General features: G+C 45.4%; 1 protein-coding gene across 4 annotated transcripts in view; it reads left to right on the forward strand.

Annotated features, from left to right (window-relative positions):
• NMNAT2 (nicotinamide nucleotide adenylyltransferase 2) overlaps positions 1-23,006 on the forward strand; it is a 210,666-nt gene that overhangs the window by 114,866 nt on the left and 72,794 nt on the right. The gene's annotated exons all lie outside the window — the stretch shown is intronic.

Below are 23,006 nucleotides of genomic sequence, written 5' to 3' on the forward strand. Positions count from 1 at the left end.
AATGCAATGAATTTTGATAAATTTATCAAAATTTTGATAAATTTTGGATACCTGTGTAACCAACTCCCCAATCAAGATACAGACCATTTCCATCTCCCCAGAAAGTTTCCTCATGCCCCCTTCCAGGCAATCCTTATCCCCCATACACAGCTATCGTTCTGATTTCTGTCATCAGAGATTAGTTTTGCATTCTTGAACTTCACATAAATGGAATTACATTGTATATATTGCTTTGTGTTTGGCTTTCTTTGCTCAACATAATGTTATTGAGATTTCTCTGTGTTCTTACGAGTAGCACAGTTTATCCCTTTTTACCGCTGAGTAGTATTCCATTATACGAATCTACCGTAATTTGTTTATATGATCTGTTAATGAACATTTGGGCAGTTTCTGGTTTGGGGCTATTGTGAACACACCTGCTATAAACATTCTTGTAGAAGTATTTTTGTGGACATATGTTTTTGCTTCTCTTTGGTAAGCACTTAGGAATAGAATTACTGTGTCATGTGATAAGTATCTGTTTAACTTTGTAAAGAAATATCAAATCGTTTTCCAAAGTGGTTGCCATTTTACAATCCCACCAGCAATGTACGAAGGTTTCAGTTTTGCCATATCACCACCAATATTTGGCATTGTCAGTCTTTTTTTAATTGTAGGTCTTCAAATTGGTATAAAGTGATGTAAAATGTAACCAATGGGGGAAACTCAGTGAAGAGTACATGGGACCTTTCTGTACTCTCCTTGCAACTTCCTATGAATCTATAATTATTTTCAAAATAAAAAAGGTTTAAAAATATGTATTCAATATGTATTCAAGTTTTCACATATTTTCCTTTCATTGGTTTATCTTTTTATTATTGAGTTGTAGGAGTTCTTTCTATATTCTAGATAGAAGTCCTTAGTTACATATATTGCAAATATTTTCTCCAGTTGGTCACTTACCTGTTCATTTTCTTACAAGTATCCTTTGATGAGCAGAAGTTTTAAATTCTCTTGAAGTTCAATTTATCATTTTTTCTTTTATAGTTAGTATTTTTTCTGTCCTAAGAAATCTTCACCTATTGCAAAATCACAAGTTTATTATCTTATGTTTTCTTCTTGAAGCTTTATGGTTTTAAGCTTGTATATTTAGATAAATATGCCAAGTTCCATGTCAAATTAACTTTTCAGGAATATTTGGATAGGAGTTGAAGTTCTTTTTTTTTTTTTTTTTTTCTATTCATTTCTCTGTAGTTTCAGCACCAATTTCTGTTGTTGAAAAGATGTTCCTTTTCCCATTCCTTTGCTTTTGTTGAGAATTAGTACACCATATATGTGTGGGTCTCTGGGAAACCTTTTAGTCAGATTGAACCTCTTGGATTCATCTTTTACCTTCTACCTTTTTTTCCCTCTCCTATTGTTGTTTGTCTTTGTGCGTTATTTTATGTGATTTCTTCAACCTAATCTTCCAACTTTTCTTAGAATTTTAAATTTTGGCTGTAATATTTTTGATTGGCAAGAGTCTTTCCTTGTTCTCATATTTGCTACCTAGCCTCCTTCATTTCTTTGTTCAAATGTCACTGTCTCCTTGAGGTAGTCCCTGATCATCATGGTTACATTTATATAATCCCTTTCTGCTAGCTCTCCCTAACTCCCTTCCCTGCTATTTTTTTTCTTCCATAGCATCTATCATAATCTGGCATACTATATTTTACTTATTTTTTTTGTTTTTTGTCTGTCTCTCTCACTGAAATGAAAGCTCCATGAGGGCAGGAATGTTTAAATGTTTTCCATATTAGTACTATTTCTGTGTTTCTAGCACCTAGAATAGTGCCATGCACAAATAGGCACAGTAAATATCTAATGAATGAATGAATAATTGTTTCTTTGTTATAGAGTTTTCTTCTCATTTCATGAAAGCAAGATCTTATATCTCTCTGAGGATATTATAATATCTTTAATTTTTTTCTATTTTCTGCATTTCCAGTTTTTCTGAGTTCCTCCCCTCCCCCCCATTTGTTTATTTTGATTTTCCACCTTTATATTGGATGCTTTCTCAAATGACTGGTGATCCTTGACTGCTCATTCATAAGCTGGGCCTTGTTGAGTCATAGATGGAGCCTGTTGACTAGTGGATTTTAGGGACGTGCAAGGGTGGTTCCATCAATATCAATCCATGCTTCTCTTGAGCCCTTCATTTCCCTAAAGAGGAGTCCCCAATCTTCCTGAGGAACATGAACTAGTCTGCATGTGTTCTGGGAGACTCATGAGAAAGGGAGCTGTGGCTCTCACTCTTCAGCATGGAGACTTTCACTTAATCCCCTTGTGTTCCAGAAAGCACTTTCCTTCTGCCCTTCACTTTGTCTCGTTTCTCAGAGTCTAGAACCTTTTAGGATCATTTGCTCCAGAGAATAATATTCCCATTTCCTGCCAAGGTCAGAGAGGGGCAACAGACCTGCTACACGGAGGAGGCCAGGGGGTGTGTAGGTCTAACAGCCCATTATGCCAATTTTTACCCATTCTCTATCCAGCTCCATGCTTTCTAAGGTAATGGTACCTCAAATCCTGAGTCATTCTTAGGTTCAATGGTGCAAATTAGCTCCAGGCATTTAAGTTTTGGCTTTCTCCACTCTGCCACGTCAATTACCACTCATACGTTTATTTTGCACCTTCCAAAAATGGGTAGGCATCTTTCGTCTCCCCTCCCATTTTCTTTGTCCTTGACATTTTTACCTTTTAATTCCTTTAATGTCATTTTAGTGGGGTTTCAAGAGAGGGGCAATAAATTCATGTATTCAGTCAGCCCTGTGTAACAGAAGTCTGGTGTAAGGATTAAAAGAAAAGTGGAGGGGACAGCGACTTATAATGTTTATAGCTGTCATATTGAATCTGGTCCCCCTAGCTTGATTCCTAATCTAGTCTGTTAGGCCTACATTTGATCATGGTGCTACTCTAGTAACACAATAGTGCATGTGCTGGTTAAAAACCAACAAACTGAAGTTCTCTGTGCTGATTTAGGAAGCCATGAAAGTCTGTCGCCAGGGAATAAAGTTGGTATTAGAGGATATCACATAAATTCAGCAAGTAATTTCTGACCGGGCTTTAGTTCTTCCCAGAAACGAGTTTCATAGTGTTCAGACACTCTTGCCGTGAAGGTCTCTGCCTCCTACTCTCCTTGTAAACCTCTTCATCTCCTGAGAACATCCTGTGCACAAAGAACAGGCCAGCCCCTTATATTCAGAGGTTATTTATCCAACAAACATTGATGAGCACACATCTATAATGTGCCAGGCACTAGTTAGGCGGGGGATTAGAAGATAAACCTGGTCCTGACCTGACTTCTGAGAGCCTACAATCTAGTTGAAGAACCATATGTAGAGAATAATGCAGTGAAATAAATGACAGTGCTTAGCAATGACTGCAAAAAGAGCTATGCACAAATTAACATGGGAGTGCAGAGAAAGGCTTGATCCACTCCACCCTGGGACACAGGGAAGGCATCCAGAGGAACAGATGCGTTGTCCCTTCTGGGAAGTCATATTTTTCCCTAAGCTTCAGGAAGGCATCATATAGATGGGAGAAATGTTCATCCCAAGGAGACAAAGCCAAGTTGTAACTGGAGATGACCTGAGCAGAAACATCTTTAAGCTCAGTTGCAACAAAAGCAGCCATAGATCAGAAAAGGAGCCCTTTACACTCAACCACCTCACCACAGTGGGGGGTGGAGGTGATGGCCGGTTGCTGGCTCATTCATATTTTACACTCACCAGTGAAGGGCTGTCTCCTTCCCACCTGCATCCACAGCCAGAGATGTCGGTTTTCCAGGACCTGGAGATGGATTAAGCAGAGAGGTGTAAAGTAGGATGAGACCATGTGGTTTCTACCAGACATTTCTATTGGGGGCATCTGAGTGGATGGTGCTGCCGTTAACAGAGACAGGATCTAATAAGGAGGAAGAAACCTGCTGCGTTGGGAGTTGTCATTTTGGTTGTGGTTGTTGGTGACTTTTCACAGAAGCCCAGCAAAATTAGAATAATGGAGTAGTTGAGTGACTTGAATGAGAAGGCATCCATAAAGTGCCTGGGAGGTTATATTTGGTAATCATTATTAATTAACATGATGAGGAGTTGGGAGACATGTGATAACCTAATCCCAAACTGTGCTCTAGTTCCTCAGTTCTCTCCACTTAAGACAATAACAAGTGACCTATTCCTGACCCACTGACCAGAGCAGACAGGAAGTGGGCCCAGAGCCGCCTCCCTAGGGCACACTGGAGCCTCCCAAACACCAGTGCTCAGCTGTCCGTGGGCATCTGAGTTGGGGCCAGAAAGACTGGGTGGGGTGTTCTTGTGCTCTCCTCAGCTGCCCACTGCGGTACCTGTTCAAGAAGGCACAAACAGACTCTTGGGTGAAATAAATTCAGTTGAATGTGGCTTTCATGAAAAGCACAGAGTGTGCTGAAATGTAACAGGATTGACATTAAATGTTGGTGGGGCCCTAAGGCCTAGAGCTGCTGCCCGTGGTGTGAAAGTTGGAGAAGAAGAGAGTGTCTTGACCAGCTAGGGCTCAGAGAATCTCAAAATGGGCTTGTGCTTGTTCAGTGAGGAATAAAGACAAACACCTTTCCCTGGAAGAGGCTGTGTAGAAGGCCAAGGAAGGTCTCCTTTGATATTTGTCTAACTAGATTGCCCAGGTGACAGCTGGTGGGGGTTAGGGATAGGTGGGTTGGGGACATGTAACCTGTATCCTTCCAGCAAACCTCTAGGGGAGGCCCTGGGCCATGTACATCCCTGGAGACGGCAGTGTATGACGGCCAACCACAGTCTGCATGACACACTCATGCAATACATTTCTTTGGGTGTGGCCAGGAGGGCCAATGGAGAAACCTTTGATCAGCTTTTCTGCCGGAGGGACCCTTTCCAGTGTCCCCTTCAGTCAGTGAGGAAATGGCATCACGCATATACCTCAGAGCCTCTGGACTCGTGTTTCTCCATCCAGCTTCCTTACTGGGAACAGTTAGACTGTACCGGTGGGTCCCTGAGATAGCTGTGGAGAATAAATTCATAGCTGGAAATGAGAGCATTAATGGCAGCATTACTAAGTCAGGAGAGGGAAGCACCAGGCGCAGGTTATCTGAGGAGAAAGCCAAGGGGGGCACCATGTTTCAGGCCTACCCAGAAATGGTTTGGGTCGTGGGGAAATCAAGTAGCTTATAAGAGTATTAGTTTCCTATCACTGCTGTAATAAATTACTGCAAATTTAGTGGCTTAAATCAATATACTGTAAACGTATTACCTTACAGTTCTGGTAGGCCAGAAGTCTAAAATGGGTCTGATGGGCTCCATTCTAGAGCTTGTGCAGGAATCTGTCTCCTTGCCCATTCCATCTCCTAGAGACCATCGCATTCCTTGGCTCGGGGCCTCGCAGGACTCCGACCTCTGCTTTCCTTGTCTCGTCTCTCTTTCTGACTTTGACCCTCTTGCCTCCTTCTTATAAGGACCCGTATGTTACATTGGGTCTACCTGAATAATCCAGGAGAATCACCCCATCTCAATATCCTTAACTTAATCACATCTGCAAAGTCCTTTTTGCCATATAAAGTGATATATACACAGGTTCTGGGAATTAGGATGTAAGCATCTTTGGGGGGCTGTTGTTCTGCCTCCACAGTAAGGTGACCTTCTCAACCAACCTCCAGTTTGAGTTTTCTCTCGTCTTCGAGTCTATCTAGAAATGTTCAGTAACACCTCTGAATGCTGGGGTATCCAGGACTTACTTTTACCAACTCCAAGTATCCCCTGGAGGGTTCTCTGGGTGATGGCCTCCGCCTCGGTTTCGTTCCTTCCCCCAAAAGGAATTTGGACAGCTGGGTGGAGTCCTTCTCTCTGGGGTTTCCACAGTGGGAGCCAGGTACATCCCGGCTCTGTGCCAGAACCGGCAGCATTGCCTGGTGACACTGATACCACAGCCCGGCCCAGCCATAGGCCGAGTGGCAACTTCTCTTGATCATTACCCCCAAGTCTGCCACTACCTTGTGGTTCCCAACAGGCTTATGGCTGTCACTGCTGCCAACAAAACGAGGAAAAATGTGCAGAGGCTTTCAAGGTCCAGAAACCAGTGGGGAGAGTGAGGGTGCCCAGACCTGGGTGAGGCTGGGAATTTTCCATGGTGAGTTTGCATCCCCAGAGAAATTCCGTGGAATTTCCTTCTGGTCCAGAATAATTTAAAAGTGCTTCTGGGGTGGTCCTTGTGGGCTTAGCTAGCATGCTGTTGCTCAGACTCAAAGGCAGTCCCTTTGACACTTTAGAATCTCTTTTCCCCACTCCTGTGCAGGGCTGGATGGTGACGGTGTCTGCTTGCATCTCGCTTCTATCCATGTGCTCATACAGATCCCAAACCTCATTTTAAGTCTTGTCTCCACTGTAGTTGCCCTCAGTTTCCTCTCCCTTTGGTCTGGTCTACATGACTGAGTGCTTTAATTTATTCAGCATTCTGTGCTTTTAAAACTGAGTATTCTCAGTGATTAATACCACATCCTCCCTCATAATTTAACTCTGCAGTGTATCCTGCATTATCATATCCCCAAAAGGCAGTCAGATAAGATAAAGTCGTCTGGGGAAAAAAAAAAAAAATCCCATGTTGGTGAGATCAGAAAGCAGAGAAAGGAGTAGGCTTAACTTTATGAATCTGGGTCCTGCATACAAATTCTAGAAAAGGCCCACTAGCCCTTTGTTTGCACTAAAATTAACAGTTCTCTAACAGAAAGCTGGACCTGGGAAGCACGTGTGTTGCTTGGGCAGAGCTCTTATCTGAGGATACAGGTTCAGTTTGGAGGGTTACAAGGGGATGCAGAGCAGGGCATGCTGCTGGCAAGAGGGTTGCCTGGGAGAGTGGGGGGCAGATTGTGTTCCCTGGGGAAGGGGCCCTGAATTACCAGCAGTGTGTGTCTCTCTCTCTGAAGGACTCAGGCCTGAGGCTGCAGGAGGAGGGCCCCACAGAGAGAGCACAGAGCCTTCCAGAAAGGAAGGCAGTTCAAAAAGGAAGCCTGGTGGGGCTTCCCTGTTGGTGCAGGGGTTAAGAATCCGCCTGCCAGTGCAGGAGACACAGGTTCTAGCCCTGGTTCGGGAAGATCCCACATGCCGTAGAGCAACTAAGCCCGTGTGCCACAACTACTGAGCCTGCGCTCTAGAGCCCGCGAGCCACAGCTACTGAACCCACGTGCCACAACTACTGAGCCCGCGCACCTAGAACCCGTGCTCCGCAACAAGAGAGGCCACCGCAATGAGAAGCCTGCGCACCGCAACGAAGACCCAACGCAGCCAAAGATAAATAAATAAAATAAAATAAATTTATTAAAAAAAAAAAAGGAAGCCTGGTGGCTTTTCATTAGAAGAGAAAAGTTATTTACCTTCCAGGCTCCCGGATTCCCTTGGCCCGCCCCAGGGCCAGCCTGCCTCTGCTCCCCTCTGCCACTCAGCCCCTCGGTATCTCCTCTCCTTTCACCTGGTCTATCCAGCAGGGTCCCCTGCCAGCTCCTCACCCTCCAGCCTCCTTCTCTTCCTTTCAAGCTTCCCCGTCAGCCCTCCTTCTGCTCAAGTCCCCAGCTGCGAGCTGGAAAACAGGCCTCCGCAGCCCCCGGCAGCCCCCTCCCCTGGTTTCGCTGCACGTTTTATGACAGCAGCTGTGACTGCTGGAGGCCCTCTCTCCCGAGCCAGTGCTCAGGGCGCCGCTGCCCCCTCTCCACCTCCACAGTTTCACCTGCCTCTGTCCTTCTGCTGGAAGTGCTGCGAGGGGTTCAGGGTCTCAGGCTGTGGCTCTGCCTGAACATCAAGCCTGGACCTTGAATAAACCTGGGGAAGTGAGGCAGGGGGGAGGGAGGGAAGAAAGGTGGGGGGCTGAGCATAGGAAGGAAGCAGAGAAGGTTCTTTCCACATTTCTGAGAGGTTGAGTGAAGATCTGACTGAGATGTTAGGGTCGTGTTGCTGGGAATTGGGAGCTCTGAGCCCTGAAGGAGGTGAAAACCTTTCTCTGCATGTTTTATACTAGCCTCTGAGAGGACCTTAGAGGGGGAGGAACTGCCAATTGGAATGGAATTCACCTCTCTGTTCCTGTTTGAATTAACCCTTAAAGATGCAATTTGGCAAAAAAAAAAAAAAAACCCACAAAACCCCATGTGTTTTTAAGTTAATAAGAAATGCTCCTTTATTTAGGAGTTCCTTTTTGTGACCCCACTCCGCACTTTTAGGGCTGGTGCCAGGTTGACCCAGACTTCTGGAAGGTCTCACCGAGCGGGAGCCTCTGAAACCCTCTCCTCCACCAGGCGCAGCTTTGGGAGCTGGAGGTAACTGGCCGTTCAGCATGTGGCCCCGCTGCCACCAACAGTGCTGTCACGGGGCACCACTAGCTAAGGCCCTTGGAAAGGACATGCAGGTTTCCAGGAGGGAGTATGGGTGGGGAAGGTGATGGGCATTGCGTTGAGGTCACCCAAGCCTCAGCGTCCGTCCTACCCTCCTTTCCTCGGGTCTGCACCTGGCTGCGTTTGTAACACAGCCCCGCAGCCTGGGGCTAAGGGACTCTGTCCACGTGATGCCCCAGGGTGGCTCTACCCCCCAGACTCCTCCTCAGACCCTGGGGCATCAGGGGCTGCTCAATTTTATTTAGCAAACATAAGAGTATACTGTGTGCAGTGTTCAAAATGCTTTACTCTCAATAGCTAAAATAATGCTGCAATAATCCTAGGCAATATACACTGTTTTTATCTCCATTTTACAGATGTGGTGACGGAGGCATAGAGCTGTTAGGTAGCTGGCCTGAGCCCACGCAGCTGGGGAGTCGTGGAGCTGGGATTTGAACCTGGGCACTCTGGCTCCAGCTGCATGCTCTTAATCACCTGTCAGGCTGCATCTCATGACGGCTCCCTTTGTATCCCTGCTGGATGCCCAGCCTCCCTGCTTTGGGGGGAAGAGGAGTGGTGATAGAGAGAGTAGAGCCCAGCATGGAAGGTCAATGAACCTGGGTGTAGTCTGTGTTGTGCCACTATCTGGCCAAGTGACCCTATGCAGCTCTCTCAAGCTCTCTGAGCCCCAGTTCCACATCTTGCAGAGGAGAGAGTGGATTAGATGCCTTCCAAACCACTCTAAGATTGGCTGTTTGCAAAGCCTCCATAAAGTGCTCAGTGATGCTTGGGCCAACCCATCCCTGCCTCCTCCTGGACCTCGTCGTGGGGATTACCAGAGGAAGATGGAAGCAGGCAGGAAAGCGAACACGTTCAGCCAAAAGGCAGTGGGTGGGTGGCCTCCTTGGGAAGGGCGGACAACTTAATGTGGCTCTGACTGTGTCCCTCCTTGAGAGCAACAGTAAGAGCTTGGATGATGTTCTTCACAGGACGTCCTCTTATCATTATGATCCATAATGAGTCCCACAGTTATGAGCATGGCTATGATCCCCATGGCGGGGTCTGTAGGAAACTGCCAGAGGCTATTCCTGACCAGCTAAAGGCTAACTCAAGTGGCCTCCTCCCGTGTAAACGACAACAGATAGAGTCCAGCTACTCCTTCATGACTTGGAGACATATACAATTTAATTGGATTTAAATGGGCAATTTTACCTAGTTAAGAATCAGGATCAGAGAGTGCGTAACTGAAGTGTCCTATTTCCTCAGTGTTAAGATGCATGCTTTTCTTTTCTTTTCTTTTTTTTTTTATAAGCAGATATTCATTTTTAATTATTTATTTATTTATTTATTTATTTTGGGCTGTGTTGGGTCTTCGTTTCTGTGCGAGGGCTTTCTCTAGTTGCGGCAAGCGGGGGCCACTCTTCATCGCGGTGCGCGGGCCTCTCACTGTCGTGGCCTCTCTTGTTGCGGAGCACGGGCTCCAGACGCGCAGGCTCAGTAGTTGTGGCTCACGGGCCTAGTTGCTCCGCAGCATGTGGGATCTTCCCAGACCAGGGCTCGAACCCGTGTCCCCTGCATCAGCAGGCAGATTCTCAACCACTGCACCACCAGGGAAGCCCAACAGTCTTTATTCTTAATGTAGTGTTTCTCCCCCAACACACATACAGAGACAGACACACAAACATTATTTAAATTGATGGTGCATGTTAGAATTAAAGAAATATAATAGCATTATTAGTCTATGTTGGTGGTGGAGAGAGAAATCACTTTAGGAAGAAGAGGGACTTTATTTGAATAATCATGAACCCCTGTGGGCAGGAGTGGGCCTCAGGGAGACAAGAAACCCAATTCTGGAATGCTGTGGGGAATCCTTTAAGTATTTTTATCTCTCCTCTTTGCCTTTTTCTGTGTAACTGATTCATTGTTCATTCTTTCTGCTGACTTGCTACCTCTACATCTCAAGACTCACAGCACAAAAAGGCCAACTACGGCCTCACAGAAGGACCAAATCTCTCTGTCTCCATGTTTTTCTCTGTCCTCTAATCCTAACATCAGGGAAAAGATTCCTGTTGGCCCTGCTAGCCCACCTGGAAGGAATGGAGTGGAGTTGGAGAATAGGGTCACATTTTACAAGATGGCAGCCAGCTTCCTGTCCCTGGGGGTCCTTGGGTCAGTATAAATTGGGCAGACCTTCCATAAGATCTCCCTTGCAGGAGGCAGACTTTTCCTACTGCAGAAGATCATTCCAGCAGCACTAAGTGCTGGGACTGGGACGGCCAGTAGGCAGGGCACCTGGAGACAAATCACCTAGACCAGATCTGGGAGGATTGCTAGCTCTGGAAGCAAACAGAGGATTGTTCAGGTCAGCAGTGGCCATGCTGGCTCACTGTGGGTCTGCCTAGGGCTTTGCACTGATCCCCTTCTTTCTGAGAAAGGACCAGAGGACAGAGGGCCACTGCCCAAGAATATCGGGGGAGTGGCAGAGAGGCAGAGATGGTGAATCAGAGAAGAGGACCTCCTAGAAAGTCTCATTAACCTTTAGATTAGCACCACAGAGGCTCTTTCTGAAACGCTCTCTAAGGGTCCAGATTTTGCTGATCTCAGCCTCAGATTATGTCCAAAGAAAGCACAGCCCCTCCAGTTTCTGTAGGGGAGATGGGGTAGGGCGGCTGGGTGGGGAGGAAGCCAGGAAGCCAGGGTCCTGGCCTGTGGTGTCTGGCCACTCCCCTTTTTCAGGGACCTGCCAACTCAGTCTGAGTGGCAGAGCTGTGTGGTCTTCAGTTCCAGGACCAGGTGATGAACCACTCACATGACACCTTCCTCTCTCCTCTCTGGCCCTGAGCACTGGGAGCTGCCGGGGCAGCTGACATCTGATGAGCCACTGACCTAGAGATTTGGCAAGAAAGCTGCTTGCTGTGTTGGAGAGGATGTCACGTGAGAAAGGGGAGTGCGCGGTGCCAGCTCCTCTGAAACCCAGGGGAGCCAGGGAGCAGCCAGGAGCAGGGAGGAGCAGAGAGGGAAAGCCGCGGCCTCCTGGGGCGAAAGGAGAAAACCAGCAGCCAAAAGGACTATTTTTATTTCCAACTCTTCAAGCACTGCTCCCAAGAGATCTGCCCGCGTGACTCACGAATGTCCTTGTGCACCGAGAAATCACCTGGTTTTTGTGTACAGAGGGCTCTGTGCTGCCGAATAAACATCCCCTCTCTTCTTCAGCCACTTCACCCTACCACCCACTCCGTGCTAAACGATTCTGGGAAATATTAGTCTCTGTGCCTTGTGCACATTTTCAAATTGGGTAGCACAGACAGTAAGAGGCACTGATATACAAGAACTGTCACCTAACAAGGGGGATTGCATGGAAATATGGTTTATTAGGTTTGCTGGCTTGGTAATTCTTGTGCCAACACTTCTTCATAATTTGCGTGTGAACTGAAATTATCTCACCAATTTCTGTCTCTGTTTTCCTATTATGGAAAGAAAACAACTATGAACACTGCTGGGAAATGGTAAGGGTAACAGCCATCCAAACCCTATTATCCCTGTGCAGTGTGACTGTAGACTAATCATATTCTTCTCATCTTGGTCCTTCCTGGGTCCTTTCCCACCTACATGGCTATCCCAGCCCTTCCCTAACCCCTGGAGCCAAACTTTCAGCTAACCTGGTAATTCTTCCTCTAATACGTATCTTTTTTTTTAAATAGTCACTCTTTAATATAAATGATGTTCACACAAATTCTCAAAGAAATGACACTTGCTCAGTATTATAGCAAATGCAGGAGAGTTTACATATCGATTTATTGTCCTCCAGTGAATAGAAACCCTTTCTTTCCCTTAACTGTAATACAGGTGATTTAGTCTCTTTAAAGGTTAAATTACACATCAAGGGTATGATCCAATCTTTTCTTTTTTTAAATTTTTATTTTATATTGGAACGTAGTTGATTAACAATGTTGTATCAGTTTCAGGTGTACAGCAAAGTGATTCAGTTATACATATACATGTATCTATTCTTTTTCAAATTCTTTTCCCATTTAGGTTATTACAGAATATTGAGCAGAGTTCCCTTGTTGGTTACCTATTTTAAATATAGTAGAGTGTATATGTCAATCCCAAACTCCCAATCTATCCCTCCCCCCCATCCTTCCCCCCTGGTAACCATAAGTTCATTCTCTAAGTCTGTGAGTCTGTTTCTATTTTGTAAATAAGTTCATTTGTATCTTGAGCCCATCCTCCCCTTTCCATCTATTTCCTTCATCCACTCCCACCTCATCCGTTGCAATATTGGTCCTCTAAGCAAAGGAAACCATAAACAAGACGAAAAGACAACCCTCAGAATGCAAGAAAATATTTGTAGATGAAGCAACTGACAAAAGATTAATCTCCAAAATTTATGAGCAACTCATGCAGCTCAATATCAAAAAAACAAACAACCCAATCCAAAAATGGGCAGAAGACCTAAATAGACATTTCTCCAAAGAAGATATACAGATTGCTAACAAACACATGAAAGAATGCTCAACATCACTAATCATTACAGAAATGCAAATCAAAACTACAATGAGGTATCACCTCACACCAGTCAGAATGGCCATCATCAAAAAATCTACAAACAATAAATGCTGGAGAGGGTGTGGAGAAAAGGGAACCCTCTTGCACTGTTGGTGGGAATGTAAATTGATACAGCCACTATGGAGAACTGTATGGAGGTTCCTTAAAAAATTAAAAATAGAACTACCATATGACCCAGCAATCCCACTACTGGGCATATACCCTGAGAAAACCATAATTCAAAAAGAGTCATGTAGCACAATATTCATTGCAGCTCTATTTACAATAGCCAGGGCATGGAAGCAACCTAAGTGTCCATCGACAGATGAATGGATAAAGAAGATGTGGCACATATATATAATGGAATATTACTCAGCCATAAAAAGAAACGAAATTGAGTTATTTGTAGTGAGGTGGATGGACCTAGAGTCTGTCATACAGAGTGAAGTAAGTCAGAAAGAGAAAAACAAATACTGTATGCTAACACATATATATGGAATCTAAAAAAAAAAAAAAATTGGTTCTGAAGAACATAGAGGCAGGACAGGAATAAAGATGCAGACGTAGAGAATGGACTTGAAGGCACGGGGAGGGGGAGGGGTAAGCTGGGACGAAGCGAGAGAGTGGCATGGACTTATATATACTACCAAACGTAAAATAGATAGCTAGTGGGAAGCAGCCGCATAGCACAGGGAGATCAGCTCGGAGCTTTGTGACCACCTAGCGCAGTGGGATAGGGAGGGTGGGAGGGAGATGCAAGAGGGAGGAGCTATGGGGATATATGTATATGTATAGCTGATTCACTTTGTTATAAAGCAGAAACTAACACACCATTGTAAAGCAATCATACTCCAGAAAAGATACTAAAAACATATATATATATATATATATATATATATATATTGGTCCTCTAGTTTCTCAATCCTTTTTCCACACAGGCCAGAGTGCTTTTCTTTTTTTTTTTAATTAATTAACTAATTAATTTATTTATTTTGGCTGCGTTTGGTTTTCATTGCTGAGCGTGGGCTTTCTCTAGTTGCGGTGAGCGGGGGCTACTCTTCATTGTAGTGCACAGGCTTCTCATTGCGGTGGCTTCTTTTGTTGCAGAGCACGGGCTCTAGGCACTTGGGCTTCAGTAGTTGTGGTACACGGGCTCAGTAGCTGTGGCTCGCGGGCTCTAGAGTGCAGGCTCAGTAGTTGTGGTGCACAGGCTTAGTTGCTCTGCAGCATGTGGGATCTTCCTGGACCAGAGCTCGAACCCGTGTCCCCTGCATTGGCAGGCGGTTTCTTAACCACTGTGCCACCAAGGAAGTCCCTAAAGTGCTTTTCTCAAAACATAAGTGAAATCATGTCATTCCCTTTCTTAAATCCCGTCAATGACCTCACATTTCCCTTCGAGTACGTCCAACATGATATGTCGCCTGCTGAACCATTCCAGCAACACTGGACCTTTCATGGTCTAGAACACACCAAACTTTATCCTGTCCTAGAGTCTTTGCACCTGTCACACCTCCACTTGGAATGCTCAGCTCTAAGTCTCTGCCCCTGATTTCCTCCTCATTCATGCCTCAAAAGAAAATTATTTTCTCCAATATATCTTCCCTGACAACCATCTCTAAGTAGCTTTCTTTGCCTGTTTCATGTGTGCCTGATGACTGCATTCTGTTCATTACTTTCACGCCATTTTTCTCATTGTACATTTGTGTGTGTGTTTGTGTGTATACTTCAAAATAAATACCTGTCTTGTCTGTCTCCCTATTCCAGGTTGTAGGCTCCATGAGGACAGGGACATGTGTCTTTGGTCTACCTCTGCCCATCAGCACCCAGGCTGGGTACACAGGATATAGCAGATGCTCAATACATTTTTATTCACCTCTTTTTTGAGCACCGGCTACGTGTGAAGAATTGTACTATATGCTGGGCAAATAGTGAAGAAATAAAACAGACTGCCCACATAGGGCGAATGGTCATAACACAAGATTTAACTATTATTTGAGTATGAGGGGAGAAAAGGTGATGGCTCTCTTAATATCCAAAGCACATTGAAATTGCATTAAAAAAATAGTAACAACGGACTTATCTATTTTGCTCCACTTGGGAAACAATATGAGATGAAATACGAGGTGAAAGAAGGTTTTATTTAAAGTAGCTCCAGCCCAGGTATAATATCTTGGGCCTACTTAGACATTTTCTCTAGAGATTTCTGATGTGCTTTCCTCAAACCATCACAGCATTAAAGTAGTTTAAAGAAAAACCTTAAAGATTTCCCTGAGCCTCTTAAAGAACATGACACTTTTCCTTTTTTTCATGCAGGTAAATGTATGTATCTCTCCAGAGTATTTATGAATTTTAGTCCCTTTACAAGTTGGCCATGTTTACATTTAATTGAAGGAGAGGGAATAAAATTCCTTTATTTACACTGAGGAAGAAATTGAATTTAGGATGAAGCCGCCTGATGTGGGGTAAAGAACACTGACTAGGTGTCAGAAGCTCAGACACTGGGTTCAGTTCTACCACTAAGTAACTGGAGAGTCACATCCTCTCAATGGGCCTCAAGTTTCTCACCTGGAGAGTCAGAGGGTAGACTCAGTTAGGTGTTCCCCCTAGTAGATCAGGATGAATGATGGTGAAACGACTAGAGGCCCCTGGGCCAGGGGCCTCTAGTCATATACTCTGTATCCAGAGAGAGGACTTGGTGTGACTTCTGATTCCTGAGTAACCTTGGGGACTGCTTGGTTGAACCACAGTCATTGAACCCACATTTACCCTGCATTAGATACCCTACTGGGTGGGCTCTGGTGGCTCAGAGATTCATTCGTTCAACAAATATTTACCAAGCACCTACTACACACAGTGCTAGGAGCTTTGTACATAATGGTGATGGAAGGAAAGTCTAAGTCCCTGCCTTTAGGGAGTTCAAGTCTAGTGGTGGATACAAGTAGCAAGCCAAAAAGAAGGAAGGTAGTATAGAAACAACAAGTGTTGGTGAAAATGTGGAGAAAAGGGAAACCTCTTACACTGTTGGTGGGAATGTAAATTGGTGCAGCCACTGTGGAAAACAGTATGGAGGATCCTCAGAAAACTAAAAATAGAACTACCATATGATCCAGCAATTCACTTCTGGGTATTTATGTAAAGAAAATGAAAACACAAACTCAAAAAGATATATGCACCCCCATGTTCATAGCAGCGTTACTCACTATAGCCAAGATATGGAAACAGCCTAAGTGTCCATCAGCAGATGAATGGATAAAGAATATATATATATATGTTATGTATGTGTGTATATATGTATATATATCTGCAATATTAATATTATTCAGCCATAAAAAAGAATGAAATCTTGTCATTTGCTACAGCAAGGATGGGCCTGGAGGGTATTATGCTAAGTGAAATAAGTCAGAGAAAGACAATGCTCTATGATTTCACTTCAGAGTGGAATCTTAAAACAAAACAGAAACAGACTTAAAGATACAGAGAACAAACTGGTGGTTGCCAGAGGGGAGAGGGTAGGTGAAGGGGATTACAAAGTACAAACTTCCAGCTATAAAATAAATGTCATGGGGATGTAATGTACAACATGGGGAATATAGACAATAACATTGTAATAACTTTGTATGGTGATGGATGGTAACTAGTCTTATTGCAGTAATCATTTCATAATTTATAAAAATATTGAATCCCTATGTTGTACACCTGAAAGTAATAAAATATTGTATGTTAATTATAATGAAAGGAAGGAAGGAAGGAAGGAAGGGAGGGTGGAAGGAAAGAAGGGAGGGAGGGAGGGAGGAAGGAAGAAAGGGAGGGAGGAAGAAGGAAGAAGTACAATGTTAAACACTAAGAGGATGGAAGCAAGGTGCAGAGGTAGAGGATGACATAAGGAAAACCATTTAGAAAGTGGGCAGAGAAGACTTCCCTGAGAAGGTGGTATCTTTTTGAATCACCAAAAAGGAGGAGGGGAGATGGAGCACACATCCAAAGGTAAGAAAGGGCTTAGAGTACTGGAGGAACTCAAAGCCAGAGCGGCTGGCATTTAGTGGTCCAGGAAGAGAGGTTTGGAATAAGGCTGGTGAAGAGGGTAGAAGCCAGACCATGCAGGACCTTTGGGGTCAAAGTAGGGAGGTTGGATTCTATTTTGAGTAAGGGAAATAGTGTGATTGGACCTTCATTTCACCAGTGTGAAATTTCCCTTGGCAAACACTTAATTTTGTTTATTTTTCTATAATAAGACTCAGCTTAGCTAATGAGAGTCCATTTCCCCCTTACGCAAGGGTACTATGCAGGTGACATAATAAGTTCTGGGACTCTCTTTTGAGTACTCTTTCAGCAATTTCAGAATTCTTCTCCTCCTTTTCCTTCTCCCTTTCTCTCTGAATTTGCTCAAAATTCCAAGGGGCTTATGTCCTTCCTGATCTACATATGTCTTCTCCTGGCATCTGCTGTTTTAATGTAACTTGTCATTTGTTCTCTTGCCTTGGGCAACAGGAGGTGATTGCTGAGGGCTCTGCCCTTCCGAGTTCTGCCCTCATCTCAGCTCTTACCACTATGCCCCATCTCAGGTCCCCAGTTTGGTCATCCACCTTAAAGCTTCTGACATTGGATCCCCTTGCCCACTTTATGATGATCCCCCATCAGGCTTCCAAGCTCTCCATTCTCAGCTAACATTTGTCCTACTTTGCACATGGGCATTTGTCAGATCTACTCCCCATCTTATAGGAGGCAAAGATAACGGGGTGGGATGGGGGGGAGGGGAGAAGTTTGCAGGGAAGGTAGTATCTCAGGCCTTCTCTCTGCCTAAATCTGCTCATCTGCATTAACAGGGCATCCCTTGTTGGTGCTGGCATCTCCGTCTCCTTCCAGAGTTGCAGAGGGTCAACTTCCAGAGTTGTGGTGCCAAGTTCTTTCCATTCTCAGATTCCCAAACTTCCCATTTTGACCCCATACAACAGTAATGAGGGGTGGGGGCAGCAGTGAGCAAGGCTCCATCTCGGGTTTAAAGTGCCCCCTTTCCAACCCCTTTCTCCTCTAGCTCCACCCCCTGGTCATACAGGCATGAGATAAGGATCACTTGGAGTATGGTGGTGGCGGTGGAGATAGAAAGAAGCTGGTGGATTTTAGAGGCTGTTGATGGAGCCGACGTGGGGATTAAAGGAGAGGGAGGAACAAACGATACCACCCTGGTTTCTGGCTTCAGCAACTAGGTCCTGGGCAGTGTGTCATTGTTGCAGGGAGGGAGCAGGTGGGGGAGTGTTGGGGGTGAAGATTTGCGGATGGATGTGGAGAATCTAGTTTTGTGTGTATCCAGTTTGAGATGTTTATGAGAGACAGTCAAGGGAGAGATGTCAAGCAGATAATTAGATTTCTGAGATTAGAGCTCAGAGAAGTCTGCAAGGTGATAGAAATTCGGGAGATGTCAGCAGACAGATAGTTTTTAAAATCGTGAGAATGGACGCTAAATAGTCTCGAGTATTCAGATGGGACTTAGACTTCACTGTGTGGTCCTGAATATTTCACCCCGTGATTTGGATAAGAAGAGTTTAGTCTCCAGATGGCTGCTCCAGGGGACCTGGGGACCCAAGTGGTCGTTCAGTGATCCCCTGACAGCTGCTGCTGCTTCCTCTGTAGACTCTTCTTAATCTGGTGACATGTGAGAGCCCCCAGCTGGGGACATTGCTTGGGACAAGCCCAGCTCATAAGGAGTAGTGGCAGGAGGAGGGAGAGTTCTGCCCAGCTGGATGGAGTGGGTGGAGGGAGATCTTTCTAGATGAGAAGGAGCAGCTTAACCCTAGATGGTGGCAGTGATTCCTTGTGCCTCAAGGCTGCAGGTGCAGCACAGGATATTGAAGAAGTAGAGATCAGGGCCCACTGTGCTCGGGTCTAAGGAGAGCCTGGGACCACACACTCAAGCATGTTCTTCCCTCAAGAGTCTCTCAGGCAGATGATACTCTAATTCCTCATGTTTATACCCTGTGTAAACCCAGACAGTACAGTCTCAGAGGGCTGTCATATTCAGAAAAGTCAGTTCAACATTTACTTATACTTAAAAAGGAATGCCATCTTTATTGTCAAGGATGTTAAAGGCACTCAAATCTGTGGTCCCAGCAACATTAATTAAAATTTTATTTCTTTTTCTATTCAGATAGTTTACACACTAAAGCTGCTCTGACACCAACATCTCAAACCTCTCCCCTAAATAAACTCTTTTATAGCCTAGTCTCTGAGCTTTCCTCCCTCTCTCTCTCTCTCTCTCTCTCTCTCTCTTAGCCCTTTATTATGTATATGATTTGGACTTTCTCCTAGGAGGAAAGAATGCATCCTTTTTCATTGTGGAGAAAGGTTTATGGAATTAGGTTGAAATGAAAGGATTCTCTTTGGTGGGATAAAGGGTTGGACATTTTTGTTTCATCACATCACAACTTGTAGCTTATAGGTCAAATCCTGCTTCTGTATTGTCATTCAAAATTCCCAGCTACCCTGCAGGTTAGTTGCTTTTTTTTTTTTTTTTTAATTATTTATTTATTTATTTATGGCTGTGTTGGGTCTTCGTTTCTGTGCGAGGGCTTTCTCTAGTTGCAGCAAGCGGGGGCCACTCCTCATCGCGATGCACGGGCCTCTCACTATCGCGGCCTCTCTTGTTGGCGGAGCACAGGCTCCAGACGCGCAGGCTCAGTAGTTGTGGTGCACGGGCCCAGTTGCTCTGCAGCATGTGGGATCTTCCCAGACCAGGGCCCGAACCTGTGTCCCCTGCATTGGCAGGCAGACCCTCAACCACCGCGCCACCAGGGAAGCCCAAGTTAGTTGCTTTTATTAATCCAATTTCATAGAGGAGGAAACTAAGGCTCAGTTAGGAGGTGACTTGCCCAAAGCCATATAGCTTAAAAAAGGCAGAGAGAAGACTAACACTGCCTGCCAGCGTGCAGGTGGCTGAGATGTGGGAAGTATCAGTGAAAGAAATGCAGGGAGATAGTTTCTCTCTCCGCTCCTCTCCTTTTTCTCCTCTGCTACCCAGTCTCTCCTCATTTCCTTTCAGCAACAAAAGGACAGGGGCAATTTCACCACCTGGTCAGGAAATTAGATGAGAAACAAGGAACTGGGATCTGTCTGACTTTTCTCTGTTTCTTTATCTGTAATAAAATGAAGAGGTTAGAACTGATGACTTTGGATTGAATTCTGTGAATGCTGGTGTAACCCACAGAAAGCATGGCTGCCTCATGACCCAGTCCTGACATGGTGACGTACTCAGAGAAACAACTGTCAGATAGACAAAAAGTAATTCACAAAGAAAGCTTAATCTCAGCTAAAATCTCTCAAAGAACACCAAAAGTGTGTTCTGCTCAAAATAGAGCAACACTTAAAAAAAATCTGTCTCGCCATGTACATTTCAAATACAACTATCTCTCAAGTACCGTCACCTCTCTCCACACTCCTAAAAACTCTCCCTAAGCCCAGAATGTTCACATTCTTCTTTTCTTCTCATCTCACTCTCAGGGTCTATTTATTTCTCTTCCGCCAGTAACTCAGAGTTACTTTCCAGAGGAAATCAATCTACCCAGTCTGGTTTCTCTCAATTCCCTCCTTTCCCTTTACCCCAGTTCAGCAGAGAAGACAGCGCTGTCCCACAATTTCCCCTCTATAGGTAGGGAAGAGGAGAGGCTGTTAAAAGAGATGAATAATGATTTTGCTATCACATTGGGATAAGTCCAGGAAAATGGGAATGAGAGCATGGGAACTCTTTCACATCACAGATGCTCAAAGACAGAGCAGATGGTGGAAAACTCCCTTCTGAGGTCTTCTTAGGTTGCACTCCATCCTCCACCATGGGTCTCTCCACCAGGGACTTTGCTGGACACTCATAGAACAGTGGGAAAAAGAAAGAAATATAGAGAGGGGAAGGAAGGAAGGAAGGAAGGAAGGAAGGAAGGAAGGAAGGAAGGAAGGAAGGAAGGAAGGAAGGAAGGAAGGAAGGAAGGAAGGAAGGAAAGAAAGAAGGGAGGGAGGGGAGGAGGGAGGGAGATGGGAAGGAAGATGGAAGGAAGGGAGGGAGGGAGAAAAGAGAGAGAGAGAGGAAGGGAGGAAGGAAAAAAGGGAAGAAAGGATGACCCTGTCACTATACCAGGTGGAAGCAGGAGGCAGCCCAGGCCTTGGTGTACGGAGGCACCCCTGAGAGGGAAGGATTGCCCTGAGATACTCTTGAAGAGTTTCCCATCCTGTTCTTGATTCTCCTTCTGCCCCTAAGAGCACTGGCTCAACCTCGGGGAAATCAGGGTGAGCCTTGGATTTGCTCAACACTTGCATGTATCATCTCACTTAAACTTTATAACCACTTGGGCATGTGGGCATTGTACTGAAATGATCTGTGGATAAGTCTTTCTCCCCTCACTGGTATATAAACTACTCTGGGGCCAGACTTTGATTTCATAGATCCTTGTATTCCTGACACCCAGCATAGGGCACTGGCACATGGTAGGTGCTGAACGTTGGCGGAATGCAAGTAAGCAGAGCAGATATTATTTTTAGGTGAGTAAACTAAAATCCAGAGCCATCAACCAGTTTCAGGCTGGGTGATTATCGTGTAGGGGTGTGCACACACCTGTGTCCCCAGTGCACGGGCTTCTGAGTCCAGACTTGGTGTGATTCCTGACTCTGACACTTAGCTTCTCATTCGTAAACTGTGCCTAATGATACCAGCCCCAATAGAGCTGATGTGATGATTAAATAAACAAAAACAACAAAAAGGTGATTTTAAAAATCCTTAGTAGCCTTGAACTTCTTGGCCCTTCCCTCCTTCCTGCTCCAGGCACCCAGACCCCAGACCACACAGCTCTGTGTCTGGGTCACCCACGCTCTCTGCTCCTGCATCTGATTTTAGGAAGTCCAGCGAAGGTAAAAGTAGAGGTCAGCAGTTTGGGGCTTGTTTGGTGTGTGTATCTACAAGGTCTCAGCAGATGGAGCCCGTGGCCTCTGGCTCACCCGAGACAGGAAGGACCTAGGACTTTTCCCAGGGAGAGAAGGGCTGGGCAGTGTTCTGCTGCTCTCTCCTCCCCGACCCCTCCCTTCCCTGTTCAGGAGACGCTGGCTCTCAGAAATTTCTCCCCCACCACCCTCTCTGGGGGATTTCCTTTCTCAGGGAGGGCAAGATGACCTTGCTCTGGTTTTGGAATTCCAAAACCAACCAGGCATAAATCTTCCAGAGCCGACCTGGCTTCTAAACACAGGATGCAACTCAATCGCTCCTTTCCTGTGGGCATCATTTCTGCATCCCCCTCCTCCTCTCAAGAAAGAAGCCAGCTCCAAAGCCTGGCCCCGATTCTTCATCAGGCCTGGGCTTTTCTCTAACAGACTGGGCTAGCATCTGCAAACAGGCAGGAGAGCTTCAGGATGGGAGGCCCAGAAGGCCCAACAAAGCCAAAGTGAGCGGAGCGCTCAGGGTCCAGGGCTGGGGTCCCAGGGCCTGCAGGGGAGGTGAGGCAAAGACGGTGTTAGCCTGGACCAGTGCCAGGATTAGAGGCTCAGGTTCCCACTGTCTGTGGGACTCAGAGCTCCCATAGCACCGTGAGCTTACCTCTGTCATTAAAACAGTAATTATCAAGCCTGTAGCACAGTGCCAGGCACGTATACAACACTCAGAAACCTGGCCCATTGTTATAACTCTTACAACACTGTATTGTGTTTGTTTAGGTATCTCTCTCCCACACTGGGTGCTCTGTTTGTATCTCTTGTGCTTATTAGCACAGTATCCAGCTCACAGTTGATGCTAATTTTAAAAAAACATTATTTTGGACACTAGTCAAGACTCTTCGAATAGCTCCTGGCATTGACGTGGGTAGAGGCCTGTCCCTTGACCAGTGACAAAATTCCTGGGGTTCATGGACTTGGGTGGGAGTTCAAGAATCCTTTTCCAACCCATGGGTTATCTTGGGCAGTCTCTGGGCCTTCGCTTCTCTGTCAATAAAATGTGGGGAAGCTGAGTCAACTCTAACAGGGCTTTCCTGCTTCCAGAGCCTGTCTGGAGGTGACTCGATTGCAGGTGGTGAGGACCGGGGATCAGAGAGTGTATAGAAAACTAGGGTCAGGCTAAGGG

The sequence above is a fragment of the Balaenoptera physalus genome (assembly GCF_965194825.1).
Source record: "Balaenoptera physalus genome assembly, chromosome: 1".
NCBI lineage: Eukaryota > Metazoa > Chordata > Mammalia > Artiodactyla > Balaenopteridae > Balaenoptera > Balaenoptera physalus.